Genomic DNA, 15,517 nt, shown 5'->3' on the forward strand with positions numbered 1-15,517 from the left:
GTGTGTGTGTGTGTGTGTGTGTGTGTGTGTGTGTGTGTGTGTGTGTGTGTTGGGAACTAAGATGGAGACTGTAGTTAAGAATGCCCTTTAGACAGATATGGCGGTTGTACATGTGCTAGAAACAGACCCGCGGTCCTCCCTGAGCACTAACTCTCGTAGTATTAGAAGGTGTTCTGCAAGCTGTCAAGGGAGAAAAGCAATCGTCAGTCCAGCCCAGCTGAAGGGCTAGGAACCACAACAGGGGCTGACCTAGCAAGACATCCCCCATGGTGCAGTAACTGCCTTTTTATCTTGGGGGTGCTAACCGACAGTTATCTAATTGGACTTAAAAGCCTGCTTAACAGAAGGGAAGTTGATACCAGGCGCTGGAAACTAGCTAGTTCCTCATGTCTGGAGAGGTCACGGACCATAGAGAAGAACCCACCACTGCCAGTTTCCTCGACCAGTATCATTTCTAACAGTACTCTAAATGCTTATCCTCATACCCACAGATAGCTGTAGCTCTCGCCTCTCATGAAAGAAGCTTTTTCGGCAATAGGCCAGGACGCCTGCTACTAGACAGCATCTTCCAGACATGACAGGGACACTGCTCCCATGAGATCTCAACAACATGGTTGCCTATACAAGATGTACACAATGACCACATCGTTTGGCATACCAACATGGATGGGGGAAATTTGATAAGGTCCACCTACAGGCAATCATAGACTTCTGAGAGAAGGAAAATCAGTTCTCTTTAGAGAGGAGCCCCTTGATTTATCCAAGCCTAAGTAAGTAAGTGGTCACCCACAAACACATCTACCATGACTCGGTAGGTTATGTATGTAACAGGTCCTAGTTAAGCAGTCATGAGAGGAATTTGGGGCACCGGAAGAGTTGGAAGGGAAAAGGAAGGGGAATGAGGTAATCATATATACAACTCTCAAAAATTTTAAATGATAGCAAAATAGATCCTTTGTCGGTGGTCCATAGAAGGGCCATTATTAGCTAGAAGTCAGGCTTCTTGCTGCACTAACTGAAGCCTTGTGTGTACATGCACCTCAAAGTAGGAAGTGCTTCCTCGGAAGTTCAGAGAAGAGCCCCCTCCCTCTGTGGCCCTTCAATCTCTCGGCTGACATCTCTAGACCCAGGGCAGGTATCAAGGTCCTACTAAAGCCTCTCTTGTGAAAATGGACCAGTCCCAAAGCTCATGTGGCAGAGGGGCCTCTTAAAAACTGAAACAAAGAATAGACATAGTAACTAAAAGTCATTCATCATTCCAGCCCAGCCGCAAAGCATCCAGAAGAGGATGACCCAGTGTGCTCCAAACCTGGGGCCTCTAGAGAGAAGAGGTGTGACAGAAATGTTCTCACTAATTATGTCCCCTTATCAATTAGGTCTCCTAACACTACACAGCCAGTGAAATTTTATATGCTGCCAAGATTCCAGAGAAAACAACAATTGTAAGACCCAAGTCCTGCCCATGTAGATTAATTTGTAGAAAAATTAATGTCTTTTCTACAGCATCAGCCATGATAGACACAAGGACATCTCAAAGTTCCCAGGAGCCATCAGAGAAAAAGGGACAGTGGGGTCTAGAAGTTCAGAAATGCCAATGGCAATAACTGTTTTTTCTGTAGATTGCTAGACTTGGCTATGTCCAACCCCATCACAAAATTGTCAGAATGGGAAAGGAACAGAACATTTCCTTTGAGAATCATTCTTTGGTGGAGCACTGGGCCAATCTCACCCTACAATTTCAACCCCACTAAATTTATAGGTAGGGGAACTGATGGCAAAACGAACGTTAAGTAGAACCTTTGCATGGAGACATGCAGGAGCTCACTCCTGCAGCCTCATTCGTGTGAGTGAAGAGAAGCAAGCAGGCTTTCCACATTAGCCTGCGAATGAGCAGGGTCACTCACTCAGCCTCAGCTTTATGGTTGACAACTGTGCCAGAGGGAGAGACCACTTCTTTTTCCATAAATGACAGCAGCCTGGAGCATCCCATAGCTTGATCTGAGGCAAGTGTATTCTTTTTCCCAGCCAAAGTATCATTATATAACCCTGGTTGGTCTGGAACTCTATATGTAGAGCAGGTTGGCCTCAAGTCTTCCTGCTTTTACCTACAAAGGGCTGAGATTGCAGGCCATTTGTCACTATGCTCAACCCAAATGTCTGTCCTGAACCAAACCTACAGCGTCAAAAGTCTCTTCAAGCATCTTGGAAAAGTATAACCCACGAATCATAAGATAAGTGATTCTAAACCTTCTCAAATCCCAAGAAAAGAGTGTCAGTACACCAGTCAGTGTACTAACTGTACACTTTAGGACCATAACCAAAAACACTAGCTCCTGACCCTTCCGTCAAACCAGCTTACCCTTTACTTTTCAATAACCAACATCCTGGTTTCTGAGGAGACATGGGGGAAGAAGCCGAAAATATAGCCAATTTCAGATGATCTTAACCCCTTTCCATGCTCCCCGCCACTTGGTATGAACAAAAGGAGCTGGGAAGGTGCCAAGGCCGAAATTATTTACACTTTAAAAGGAATGTTCCAGAATTTAAAAACCAAACCAAACCAAAAAAGCAAAAAAGCCACTAAAATCCAAACCACCTTGTCTGCAATTAGAGGGTGGGAGGGGAGGAGGGGACTAACGGGACACATTTGAGAGCAGGCGAGCAGAGGGAGGGTTAGCTATCCTTTTTCCTCCTCAAGGACAGCCAGATCTGATAGGGCTGCTGCTAAGCCCAAGCTGCCTCACTTTCCTGCCTTGTGATACCTCGGGCCCCCCTCACCATCAAAGACCCCTTTCAGGGCTTTGAGGGCGACTGTCACTACTAACATTCTGGCTTGTCATCTCCTTCAAAAAGCTCCAGGACATCCCATGGGCAGGAGCAGGCAGAAAAACCACTCTGTGCCCTAGAACAACTTTTCTGATAAAAACAACACTTTTAAAACTAACACCGATCTTTCCCTATCGCAAAGGCTGTAATTCAGCCCTGCCCTGTAAAATGACACGTTTTCCCTTTAGAGACAACAGGCAAATTGGATTCGGCTGAGATAAACGTAGTCTAAAGCCCACTGACTCTTCTAATATCTTTCATCCAAGAACCCCCAACTCTTAAATCTGTTTATAAATGGAGGAAATCGGGTCCCATCCCTTTCAAAGAGGGAGTCAAAGGAGCTTCCCTTTCTTACCTCACAGCCTGTGTTTCTGAAGAACAATCTGTCCATGGAAAAGGCTTTTCACACCCTTGCTGCTGGGGAGGTCAGGCCAGGGCCACCGTCTTCAGCTGTGAATTAACAGCTTGAGATAAACCCAACCTGGACTGAGCAATAACCAAGCCTGCCTAGCAGGAGGGAGGAGTCTCCTGAAGTGGGGCTGTCCGTGTCATTTGAGTTAGCCACCTGACCTGACCTTGGCCACTTTAGTTCCAGGACCACAGAGCAAAGGGGCACTTAATTCCCCTTTTTTCCCGTCACCCCTTACAAGTCCTGGAACCCTCCTTGCTCCTATCTTGAAGTGGCCAAAGTCAACACTAAATCAACCTGCCATTTCTCTCCAAAGCCCAGAGTTCCATCTCCACTGTTTGCTGTCTCTGCTTCCCAACACGAAGTCTCAGAAAGGGCAAAGAACACTTCATCTCAGCCCACCCCTCCCTGTCTCTAAACCTAGCTGTCCTTGCCAACCCACCCTTGGTCCAAACCCGTGTGTCATAGCTTACTCAGAGAGACGCAGGAGGATCACCCAGAAGTCCAGAGCGTCCTGCACCTTCTGTCTCAGTCAGACCATAGAAGCAGATGGGGCTCTGCCTTCCAACCAGGTAAATGACCTGAGCTCTTGGACGGCAGGGCTGCCATAGGACAAGAGCCAATGGTCATATGCAAGCGCTCTGTAAACTGGAGGAACCTGGCTCCTGGAGACAAAGATTGGGAATCTTTGGAACACGGTCCATTTGTCTTCTAAAGAGAAAGATCCTATACCAATCTTAAGGCAGGTTTACCAGCCCTCTCTTTGACCCCTCTTCCTGGTACAGGAAAAAAAAGGGGGGGGGAGACTTAGGTTTCCAGAGAACTCAAGTTGGAAGATCATTTGTTATTGGGGTGCAGAGATAATGGGTGAGCAGAGCCCCAAGGTTACACTGGGATGCAGCTTCCTCGAGCCCTCCAGTGAAGTCTAACCAGTGTCAACGAGACTGATACTACAAACTCAGAGCCTGAAGCCATCATCCCTCCACCTCCTGAGAAACCCCAGGGAAGAGAGGAGAACCGGCGAGGGAAAGAAGGGGAACGGGTCAGTTTCTGACTGGTCATAGAAAGGGAGAAAAAAAGACAACACCTCCCCGGCCTTGCCAGAAACAGGGCTAACTGGATCCTCATCCCAGCCCTCCATTTCTCACCAGGAAACAGAGATGGTGAATGCAGATGAAGCACTGGCAGCTAGGGGCTGGGCACCGACCTAGGCACCCACCTGAAAAAAATGCGAAAGAGTGCAACCCACCATCAAGCACCCAGTTCTTTCTTGCACAAGGAGGAGAAGGCAATAGGTCCTTTGGGCCCGCAAAGTCAGGAGGGTCTGTGGTTCCCACTCCCTAGACCTGGCTCTCCAGCTTCCATTCAGTCTGGCGCCCCCATCTGTCCTTTCCAGAGGGCCTCGGGGTGCACACCACTGGGTGGGGGGGAGGTGTCAACCTTCAGAGGTCTGAGATCCTCAGCCGGATCTTTCACCTTCGCCTCAACCCGGCACCGCTTTGTTTCACGCAGGGAAAGTTGCCAGTGTGCACCCCTTTCGCCAACACGCCCCCCTGTGCGCCCATCCCCCGCAGGGAATCCAAGCTCAGACACACCATCTAATCTGCGACTTGCTCTTCAGCCCCAGCAGCCGCTTCGAAAGCGAAAGCAAAGAAGAGGGATCCGGTAGTGTCCCTACACGGGGTCGCCGGGTCTTCCCCATCACCCGCACCCACGCGCTCGGCCGCTGCCCGCCCCGCTCAGACACCTCTCTCCGCGGCGGAAAGGCCTCTCTGCGGGCATCGCGGGCACCTACCGGTGCGGGGCCGGGTACGAGGGTAGGGCAAGGCAGAGCAGGATCGGGCGACCGGCTGCCCGACGCAGGTGCGGCCAGGAGCGCGGTCTCTCCGGCTGGCTCCCGCTCCTCCTCCCGCGCCGGGACTCGGGGCGCTCTCCTGCACCGCCTGCTCCCCGCCCCCACGCCCGGCGCTCGGGCTCCCCCCGAGCCGAGTGACCCGCCAAGCCTCCCCCACGCCGCCCGCCCGCGACTATTCCCGCATAGAGTGTCCGCGGCCGCCTGGGCGGCGCGGGGCCCGGGCAGCTGCAGCGACTGCTGCCCCACGGAACCCAGCCCCAGGCGGCGACGGCGGCACTCACCCATAGTACGGATGCGGTGCAAACTGCACATGCTCGCGTCTGACAGGCGCTCTGCCCCCGGCCCTGTTTAACTCCTTCGGCGCCCGGCGCCCGAGTGTCCGCCAGGCCCGCTGCCCCCGCCGACCCAGCTGCCACCCGCCACCCATCCTCAGCCTGCAGTCTCCCCTGCCAGGACTTCACCCGCAGCCCTGGTGGCTCAGTGGCTGCAGTGAAGATTCCTTGGCCCTCCCTGCCCAGGCCACTCATGCGTTCCAGGTGTGGGGTGAGGGTCGCCTCCCGATTTGTAGGAGTTGTAAGGAACCGCTTGCACAATATTGACTCTGATTATCTTGAAGCCGCAGGTCCCCGAGGTCCGCACTTCACACGGTGCTGCATACCCACTGTGTGCCCGTATTGTGTTCCATGCAAGTTAATCATTGACGCAGCCAGACCAGGTGGGGCTGTTTGGTTTTCATCATCATCGTTATTCTCATTTCTAAGATGCAGAAACTGAAGCTTATGAAAAACTAGAATTTGCTTTGTTCAAGGACTGAACCTCAAGGTCCACGATTTGGTTCGTAAAGATGAAATGGAATATGTTCTTTCTGAGCTCCTTTTAGGAGGTACAAAACAATGATCGTCACAGAAAATAATAATAATAATACCTTGGCGATTTGGAATACAGAGTATGGGAAATCAGCTCAGTGAAGCCAAATTCAGACAGGCCTCTCAACTAGTCGTGGGTACTGCGGGAAACCGGAATGAAATTTCCCTCCTATTCCTGTAACAGCCCTGAGTCCTGGCACTTCAGCCAAGACGAACAGACAGTCTTGAATGTCTATAATGCCACATGTCGAAGTTTTGTTTTCTTTTCTTAGCCAGGTCTGATCTTGAACTTCCCATCCTCCTAACCTCCACCTGTCCAATGCTGGGATTACAGAACGGACCCAACAGGTTAGCATGAAAGCAGAGGGATGTCCTTTTTAAATAACCAGAGCGAGCAGTCTTCCACGATTCTCACATACCCACATACCCTCAGCCTGATCTGAGCAGTCCGATGGTTGCTGCTCTAGGCTGAGACTGTAGCTCGGTAGAAGACCAAGTGTTTAGCCTTCTGGAGGCCTAAGATTCAACTGCCAGTGGACGTTCATACATTTGTGTGCATGCGTGCAGTTCCCACATGCCCGTGCACACACCAATCGACCTAGAAGGGAGAGGAACATTCTGGGAGAGGCACAACTTTACTAGCCAGGGTTCTCTAGAGGAACAGAACTGATAGAAGAACAAATATATGGGATCTATTGGAGCGGCTTACAAGCTGTGGTCCAGCTAGTACAAGAATGGCTGCTGCCCAACAGATGGGTTTAAGAATCCAGTAGTTGTTCAGTCCGGGAGGTTGGACGTCTCCCTTGGACTTCCACATACCTTGGAATCCAGTAGAAGTAGGTTCTAATAGCAGTGAGGGAGCGCCTTATCTACTTCAGAATAGATGAAACTGCCAGAGAGAGTGAGGGCAAACAGGCAAAAAAACAAAACACTTCTTTCTTCCATGTCCTTTATATAGGTTGCCATGAGAAGGTGTGACCCAGATTTGGGGAGGGGTCTTCTAATCTCAAATGAGTCAACCAAGAAAAATCCCTCCCAGGTGTGCCCAGCTGCTTGAGCTTTTAGTGAATCCTAGATGCTGTCAACTTACAACCAAGAATATTATCCGTCTCAATGATCAAAGAAATTGCAGCATTTACTTCATTTTAAAAAAATTATCCAGGCAAGGCAATGGTACCACATGCCCTTATTTTTTTTTTATTTTTTTATTTTTTTGGATTTTTCGAGACCGGGTTTCTCCGTAGCTTTTGGTTCCTGTCCTGGAACTAGCTCTTGTAGACCAGCCTGGCCTCGAACTCACAGAGATCCGCCTACCTCTGCCTCCCGAGTGCTGGGATTAAAGGTGTGTGCCACCAACACCCGGCCTTATGCCTTTAATCTCAGCACTTGGGAGGCAGAGACCAGCAGACCTCAGTGAGTATGAGGCCAGTTTGGTCTACAAGGCAAGTTTCAGGACAGGCAAGACTGTTATACAGAGAAACCCTGTCTCAAAAAAGCAAAACAAACAAATTATCCAAGTGGTGGTGGGCACGGGCCTTTAACCCCAGCACTTGAGAGGCAGAGACAAGTGAATCTCTATGGGTTCAAGGCCAGCTTAGTCTAGGCCTTGTGAGTTCTAGGACAGAAAAGACTACACAGAGGAATCCTGCCTTGAAAAACAAACAAAATTATACATTTGAGTATTTGCCTGTATAAATGTGCACCACCTCCATGCCCAGTGCTCTTGGAGACCAGAAAACAGCATTGGAACCTTTAGTGTTGAGTTACAGACTGTTGTGAGCCACCATGTGGGTGCTGGGAACCTAACCTGGGTCCTCTGCAAGAGTAACAAATGTTCTTAACTGCAGAGCCATTTTTCCAGCCCCCTTTTTTATAATGTACCAGATGACCTAAGAGGTCTCAGAAGTTCAAGGCAACACAAGTCTAAGAAAAGGAACGAAAGGTTCATTCAACCAGTCTTGCCCCACTCAAGACAAGATGTTAGGTTGCGTCTATTCTTTCTGAACCTAATTGGATCCTATGTCATCCCTTGATTGCCTGATGAGACCATGTCTCTTCCATCAGTCTATGTCCCTAGTCAGGGACCAACAATGAACATCTCTGAACTGGAGGGGGCTGCAGACCAGGGGCTGGATGCCCATCCCCATACATACTCTGTTCTTGGCCTGGACAATCTTTTCTTCTGTAAGAAACCACACTGGGGCTGGGGATGTAGCTCTGTAGTAGAGCACTTGCCCAGTACGTGCAAGGGCTTGGATTCCTTGTAATACCACGGGGGAAGCATTGGAGCTCAAGTAGGAATGATTGGCTTTATCTTGGGCTCTTCAAACCAGCAGAGGAAGTATATAGCCAGGCAATGCCACTGATAAGAACTTTTGACCCTCATTAACCTCTGTGTAGGAGAAACACTACCACCTACCTTATGACTGTGATGCAATAATTCAATGACATAATGCATGTGAAGTCCTTAGCATACAGTAGGCTTTCAATAACAGGAATTGTGTTCTGTTGCGACTAAGGCAGGGAGAAGGATGACAAGCATTTTTGTGGGCTATCCCCTGGACCGTGTCAGAAAGAAATAAGACTGTCCCCTTGACAGACATGTTGACCAGGGTGACTTCATTAAACCTAGCAGCAGGGTTGAACTGATGGAGGGGGTATCCTTAACACCCCTTGCCATAGAACAAGGTCTCCTAGACCTCTCTGTGTTTGGCAGCAGCTTGGGTCTCTACTGGGTTCTGGGAAGCAGCATTGTACAGAGGAAGGTGTCAAGAGCTACGGGCAGCATTCTGAATTCCCAGCAACGTAGGTATTAGGTCCAGGAGGTACAGTATCCAGTGCCAGCAATATTTTTAGGGGCCCACAAAATGCCTTTTTGTATAACAAAAATGGATGCAAAAAATAAACTTTGATGTCAAAGGAAATGTTTTCATATAATATTAATATTTCCATCCTTGGTCTGGGACAAGATGCCAGTGGCAAAATTGCATAGGAAGCGTCAGGAACTGAGACACAGGCTGAGCACCGTGCCGTCTTGGGTCACCCCTCCCATGGGATTTTTCTCTCGTCTTTAAAAGGGATCATTTCCTCCTGACAACAGTTTACACAGCTGACCTCTCTTTGGGCAGGGCAGCTATTTCTATCTCTTATTACATAAATGGGGAAATAAAATCTGTGTAGTTTTGTCAAGGTTACACTGCTGGTAAAAGGAGACTATAAGTCAAACTCAGGTCTTCCAGAGCCCCAACCAAGATCTCTTCCACCTGCACGAGACGAGAAATAAAATCAGTCATACCCAGGACAGAGCAGTCTGCTGCAACAGGGAACCTAAAAATAGCAGCCAGAGCAATGAGTGGGTCCCCAGGCTTTCCACCCAAAGAATGCTGAGACCTTCCGGCAGTGTTGTGGCAAGGACTGTGGCCCCAGCTGAAGGTAAGCACCAGGCGATCGTGGCTGTAGTCACTCAAGTATGCATTAAAGGTAGAGAAACCCTGAGAGAAACCAAGACCCAGCACTCGTACATACACAGAATGCTTTTTTCCTTGTCTTAAAAAGCTAATGGAGCAGGTAGGTGGGCCACAGGCATATATTTTTGCAATACAGTTCTGTACTTAAATATCTATATATCTATATCTATCTATCTATCTATCTATCTATCTATCTATCTATATCTATATATCTTGGTCCAGGAATATGACTGGACTTGCCATGCAAGCCTGAGGAACAGAGTTTGGATCCCCAGAAACTCATATAAACATTGGATGGACCTAGGGACTTTCCTGTCATTTCAGCCCAAGGAGTCAAAGACAGGGGATCTTCAAAACAAGCTGGCAGGCAAGATTAGCCATATCAGTAGCTCTGGGTTTGATTGAGAGGCCTTGCCTTGGTGGATGAAGTAGAAAAGAATGAAAACCAACCTGGGGCCTCCCCATGCACAGGCTTACCCACAAACATGCAAAGACACACATACATGCACTCCACACATATACACATAAAAATGGGTGGGGGGTCTTCATTAGGATTTATACAGCAGTGCAGACCTGGATTTGAATTCAAGATCCACATCCTAGTTGGATGTCTTCGGCAGCTCATCTTCCTCGGCCTATTGCCTCATCTGCAAAGTGGACATGGCGACAACACCCACCCTGGAATCTCGTGGGAATAAGATGATGTGTAAAAGCTGCCTTGTACCGTGCCAGGCCCAAAGTGCCTGATAGCACCAACAACGCCAACCCTGCCAGAGTCAAGAGTTATCTTTACACCACCTTCCTACCCCCATGGTGCAAAACTAAAAGTGTCTTACGTGTGTGTGCTGATTAGTCTTCATGTCAACTTGACACAAGCTAGAGTCCTCTGAAAGGAGGGAACCTCAACTGAGAAAAGGCCTCCATGAGATCCAGCTGTAAGGCATCTTCTTAATCAGTGATTGATGGGGAGGGCTTAGCCCATTGTGGGAGGTGCCACCCCGAGGCTGGCAGTCCTAGGTTCTATGAGAGCAAGTCACTAAGCAGTCCCCCTCCATAGCTTCTGCATCAACTCCAGACTCAAAATTCCTGATCTGTTTATGTTCCTGTCCTGACTTCCTTTGGGGATGGAGGCATAAACCAAATGAACCCTTTTCCTCCTCAGTTTGCTTTGTGGTCACAGCGTTTCATCAGAGCAATAGTAACCCTAGCTGAGACAGTATCTATGGAGCCTTTAAAATGTGCACAGAGTAAGTTCTGGGGCATATTTTCTGAAGGACAAGGGATTTCTGTTTTTCTTATAAAGCAAACCATCCACAAGGGGCTTACTTTTGTCTCCAGCATAAGGAACACTCTTCGTGATTTTTGAAGGGATTTGGAAAAATTTCTTCATGCTTGATAGAGAGGACGTTCCCTGGGGTTGCCCTTTGACCCTGAGTCAGGAAAAATATGACTTGAGAGAGCAATTTTTGCAGAAACTGGCCTGTAGCCAGATGAGAAAAAGTCTGGGCACAGAAACTGGGGACCAAGAGAGGACCACATACAGTTTATGAAGATGCTATGATAAGAGAGAAGCGAAGCAGAAGCAGAAAGCATCATATTTGGATGGGTTTTATGAGGAAGCAAGAGAGAGAGGGAGGGGGAGGGAGAGAGGGAGAGGGAGGGAGGGAAGGAGAGGGAGGGAGGGAAGGGAAGATCTATGACTCTTGGTGAGTCAAAGTAACATGCTGGCATTTAAAAATGGATGTCAGTGCAACACCCCCCCCCCAAAAAAAGAACTTTCTGAGACAGAGTCTCACTCTATTGCCTAGTCTGGCTTTGAACTCATGGCAATCCCCCTGCCTCAACTTCCCACATGCTGAGATTACAAGCACGAGCTGAGGCAGTATCTATGCTTCCAACTAACAAGCTTTTCTTCAAATAGGAAAAAAGGATGCCCAAAGAGGCTAAGGACTACGAGTCTGTATCATCTAGGATTCTTTGACTAGGGTCTCACACAGACCAGGTGAGCCTGGAACTTGCTGTGGAGCTGAACATGACCTTGAAATTCTGACCTTCCTACCTCCACCTCTTGAGTGTCAGGATTACAGCTATGAGACATGTGCCACCATGCAGAGTTTATAGATATCTTAAATCTAAAAAGAATAAATATTAGAATGATAATTTGTGATCAGGAGGTTCACAGGTAGAAAGGATTATTGATAAACACAAGCTTGCTACAACAAGCTGATGAGCTGACTGGGTAAGCAAAGATCTGAGGTTGATCCCTGGAACCCATACAAGGGTAAAAGGAAAAAACCGAGTCCACAGAATTGACCTTTGACCTGCACATGCATGCTACAGCACACATGCCCACATACCCACATCAGTTTTTTAAAAGTTTTTATTTGCTTGAGGCAGGGTCTCACTTTAGCCCTGGCTGGCCTGGAACTCATTAAGTAGACCAGGCTGGTCTAAGTAAGTCTCACAGATATCCTCCTGCCTCTGCTTCCCAAGTACTGGATTAATGGTGTGTGCCACCATATCTGGGTTTACGGTTTTGTGGTTTTGCTTTTTTAAAGTCTGCAAGAATTCTGACGAGGAGCTGGAGAGAATGTTCAGTTGGTAAAGTGATTGTCTTGCAAGCATGAAGAACTGAGTTTGAGCCCTCACCGTGATTCACACTAAAACATTGGGCGTGATGTCACAGGTTCATCATCCCAGTGTCTGGGAAGATGCACTCAGGCGGATGGACAGGAATCACTGGACAAGAAGCCTAGCCCACTTGACAAGCTCCCAGTCAATGAGAGCCATTGCTTCCAAAAAAAAAAAAGTGAATGTCACCTGTGTGTGTGTGCAATTCAGACTAGGTCAGTTTGGGGACTGAAGGTCGTGGGAAGTAACTGAGAGCCAAGGCTTTCTGCCACCGGTAGCACCAGATTCCAGCTTTTGTTGTTTGTTGTTCTGGTCATAGTTTTCCTGTGTAGGTCAGACAAGCACTTTCCCTCTGGGCCATGGAAAGACCCAGCAGGGTCCTCCGGTGTATCAGCCTCCTAGCCCCAGCCTTTGTGGGTGAGAGGTGAGCAGGGAAACGGAAGTCGGAAGTCTGTTACCAACATGAAGGGAAAGGCTGCTAAACAGATCCCAGATGGCAAATGTCCCTGAGGAGGCAAGCAAGCAGCTCCAGGAGCTACACCTAACCCAGCCCTCTCTAAGTTAGTGTTGTTTCACGAGACAGGGTTTCTCTGTGTACCACTGCTGTCCTGGAACTTGCTCCATAGACCAGGCTGGCCTTGAACTCACAGAGATCTAGCTGCCTCTGCCTACTGAGTGCTGAGATTAAGGTGTGCACCATCACCAGCCAACGGTTTGTGCTGTCTTCTTCCTCACCTTTCCCCATCTCTTTCTCCCCCCACCCCAGTGTTCTCTCGCTCCTTGACATTTTCCTTTCTTTCCCTCCTTTTTCCTCTCTCCCCTCCTTCTTTCCTTTCTACTTTACCTATCTCTATTTTATTAATTTACTTAATTGTGTAGTTTAATGTATCTTAGTAGCAAGATAACAGGGACAGTACAAAAGACTGACAATAAAAAGAAAAAACAACCCACCCACCCCACACAAAAAAAAAAAACATGTAGTTGAGGGCTGGAGAGATGGCTCAGTGGACTAAGGCATTTGCCACTAAATTTGATAACTCAAGTTTGATCCCTGAGACCCACATAGTAGAAGGAGAAAATAGACTCCTACCAGCTGTCTTCCAACCTTCACAGATACTCAGTAGCAGGAATACCCCCAAACACACACACACTGCAATACACATACAATTTAGAAAAACGTGTACTTGCATGTAGGACAACTCCGAAAAGTATAGTGAAGAGACAGAATCTGCTACAAATACCACTTAGTTGCCATCAATCAGACATTTATTTTGGTTTTGGTTTGGCTTTGTTTTTTACAAATCCAAGTACTGGCATAGTCTAGAAAACTTTATAAGGTTTATTTACAATTTTATTACATTTTTAGAACCTGCTTCACAGAAACATTGACTTACATTAACATTTTTACATCCTGCATTAATATTAAACATTCACACAAAAACAAGTGGGGAAAACCTATCAATATGTGATTTCTGTCCCCTATTTTTCCATTTACGATGACATACTTAGGTACCTTTGGATTGCAAGTTTAAGGAAAAAATGTAATGTTCATAACTACCACTAACAGGAGGAAAAGGGAAAGCATGTTTTCATCACGAAATGTTTCCCCTCATGGTGGACTCAGCCTGAGGGCAGGATGTCTTCTGACACAGTTTCTACGTGGCTGGCGTGGACAGCTCACAGGTTGGTGTCTTCTGGCACAGTTTCTACGTGGCTGGCGTGGACAGCCCACAGGCCTCTTTTGCCTCTGCAAAGCACCTAGGGCTGCACTCTGAAAGTACAGATCTGTTTTGAGAATCAGAGGAATTTCTCACACTAGGCCCTGAAGGAAGAGCCTGTGGATTGGGTCTGTAGAGTTCTGACTAAACCTAATTTCTCCCAGTGCTACCCTAACAGGACTGTGATGATGTTTCTTCACCCCTCCAATAGAGGGCGCACTCTTACATGTGGATTTTGTAGCCAATTGCTTCCTGGATGTTTGTATGAGCCAAGATATAAGTGACCCCCTAACTTATTCACCTCTCTGAGCTGCAGTTCAGAGAGCTAAAGGTAGCTCTGGCACAGTGGTTAGGAACACTATTCAATCTCATCATTGTTTGGTTTTAAGTAAGAGTCTTGCATTGTCTAGACTGACTTCTCCAGGGCTCAAGTAATCCTTCTGCCTTGGTATCTTGAATACCTAGGATTATGTCACAACCGCTCTGAGCTCTCCCACAACCCCGTGCTGGGGACTAAACACAGGGCCTCCTATATGCTAGACAAGCATGGTGCCATTGAACTATCCTCCTAAACTTAAAGTTTATGTTTTAGGAGCGTTTTCTGGCTCACAACAAAATGGAGCAGACAGTTCAGAGGTTTTTCTATATAGCCCGAGACAACCCAAGCCTAGCACCACCCATATTGATATCCTTCCATCAGAATGCAAATCTATCACACGCTTCCCATGGTGGTTTGAAGAAGAATGGCTCCCATATATTGTTTGGTTCCCAGCTGTAGACTGTTTAGGAAGGATCAGGGTGGTGTGGCCTTGTTGGAGGAGGCGTGCCACTGGAGGTGGGCTCTGGGTTTTCAAGAGCCTCTCTCTGCCTCCTGCCTTTGGATCAGGATGCAAGCTCTCAGCTACTGCTTCAGTGCGGGGCCTGCCTGCAGCCATGTTCTCCTCCACGATGATCATGGGCTCACCTCAAGCTGTAAGCAAGCCCCAATTAAATGTTTTCTTTCATAGGCTGCCTTGGTCGTGGTGTCTTTTCACAGGAATAGAATAGGTCACTTCTCTCCACCTGCAGAAGGTGAGGGACTGAACCAACCCCTCACCAGCTACAGCACTTGGGAGAATGGGCCCTGCACCTTGCCTAGGAACCACGGTAGAGTTGACCCTGTAGACAGGGCACAGTGAGCCAGCCCTGAGGCTATGACAGGGACATAGCTGGTACCATCTCCCTCATCTGAAGCGTGGTAGTGGGAGCCAGGGGAAAATGTCCTGCCCCTCACCTCTACAACTCCAACTGGCGAGTGAGCATCCCTCCCTTTTATCAGCTGCAGCATGCAGGAAAATGAGCCCTGCCCATCATCTGGGCAGCACAGCCAAGCTGACCCTGTGGATGGGGGCAGGGGTGAGCCTGCCCGAAAAACGTGAGCATGAGAGATCTGGCTCCATTCCCGTCTGCTATATGGTGGCATGGGTGGGGGAGAGACGCCCTCCCCTCTTGCCCCCCTCCATGCCTGAGGCAAGTGGGAGAGCTGGCCCTGAGGTCATAGGAGCAGGAGAGTTGACCCTGGCCTCGCCAGCTGCAGCACTTGGGAGAGCGGGCCCTGCTCCTTACCTGGGCAGCACGGTAGAGCTGACCACCGTGGTGGCAGAGGCAAGAGTGAGCTGGCCCTGAGCCCGTGAGAGTGGGATCACTGACCACTCCCCGTCTCATCTGCTACGTGGTGGTGGTGGTGGTGGTGGTGGTGGTGGTGG

At 48.5% G+C, this 15,517-nt stretch overlaps 1 protein-coding gene across 7 annotated transcripts in view; it reads right to left on the minus strand.

Annotated features, from left to right (window-relative positions):
• Tmem229b (transmembrane protein 229B) overlaps positions 1-5,563 on the minus strand; it is a 41,107-nt gene extending 35,544 nt beyond the window's left edge. For 2 of the 7 annotated variants that reach the window (XM_026779701.1, XM_026779696.1), the window contains exon 1: positions 5,031-5,356. The gene's annotated coding sequence lies outside the window, so the exon portion shown is untranslated. The other 5 variants (XM_013346850.2, XM_005343255.3, XM_026779726.1 and 2 more) reach the window with 5 other exon arrangements.
• Positions 5,564-15,517: the final 9,954 nt, after the last annotated feature.

Source organism: Microtus ochrogaster, chromosome 1 (assembly GCF_000317375.1).
Source record: "Microtus ochrogaster isolate Prairie Vole_2 chromosome 1, MicOch1.0, whole genome shotgun sequence".
NCBI classification, from domain to species: Eukaryota; Metazoa; Chordata; class Mammalia; order Rodentia; family Cricetidae; genus Microtus; species Microtus ochrogaster.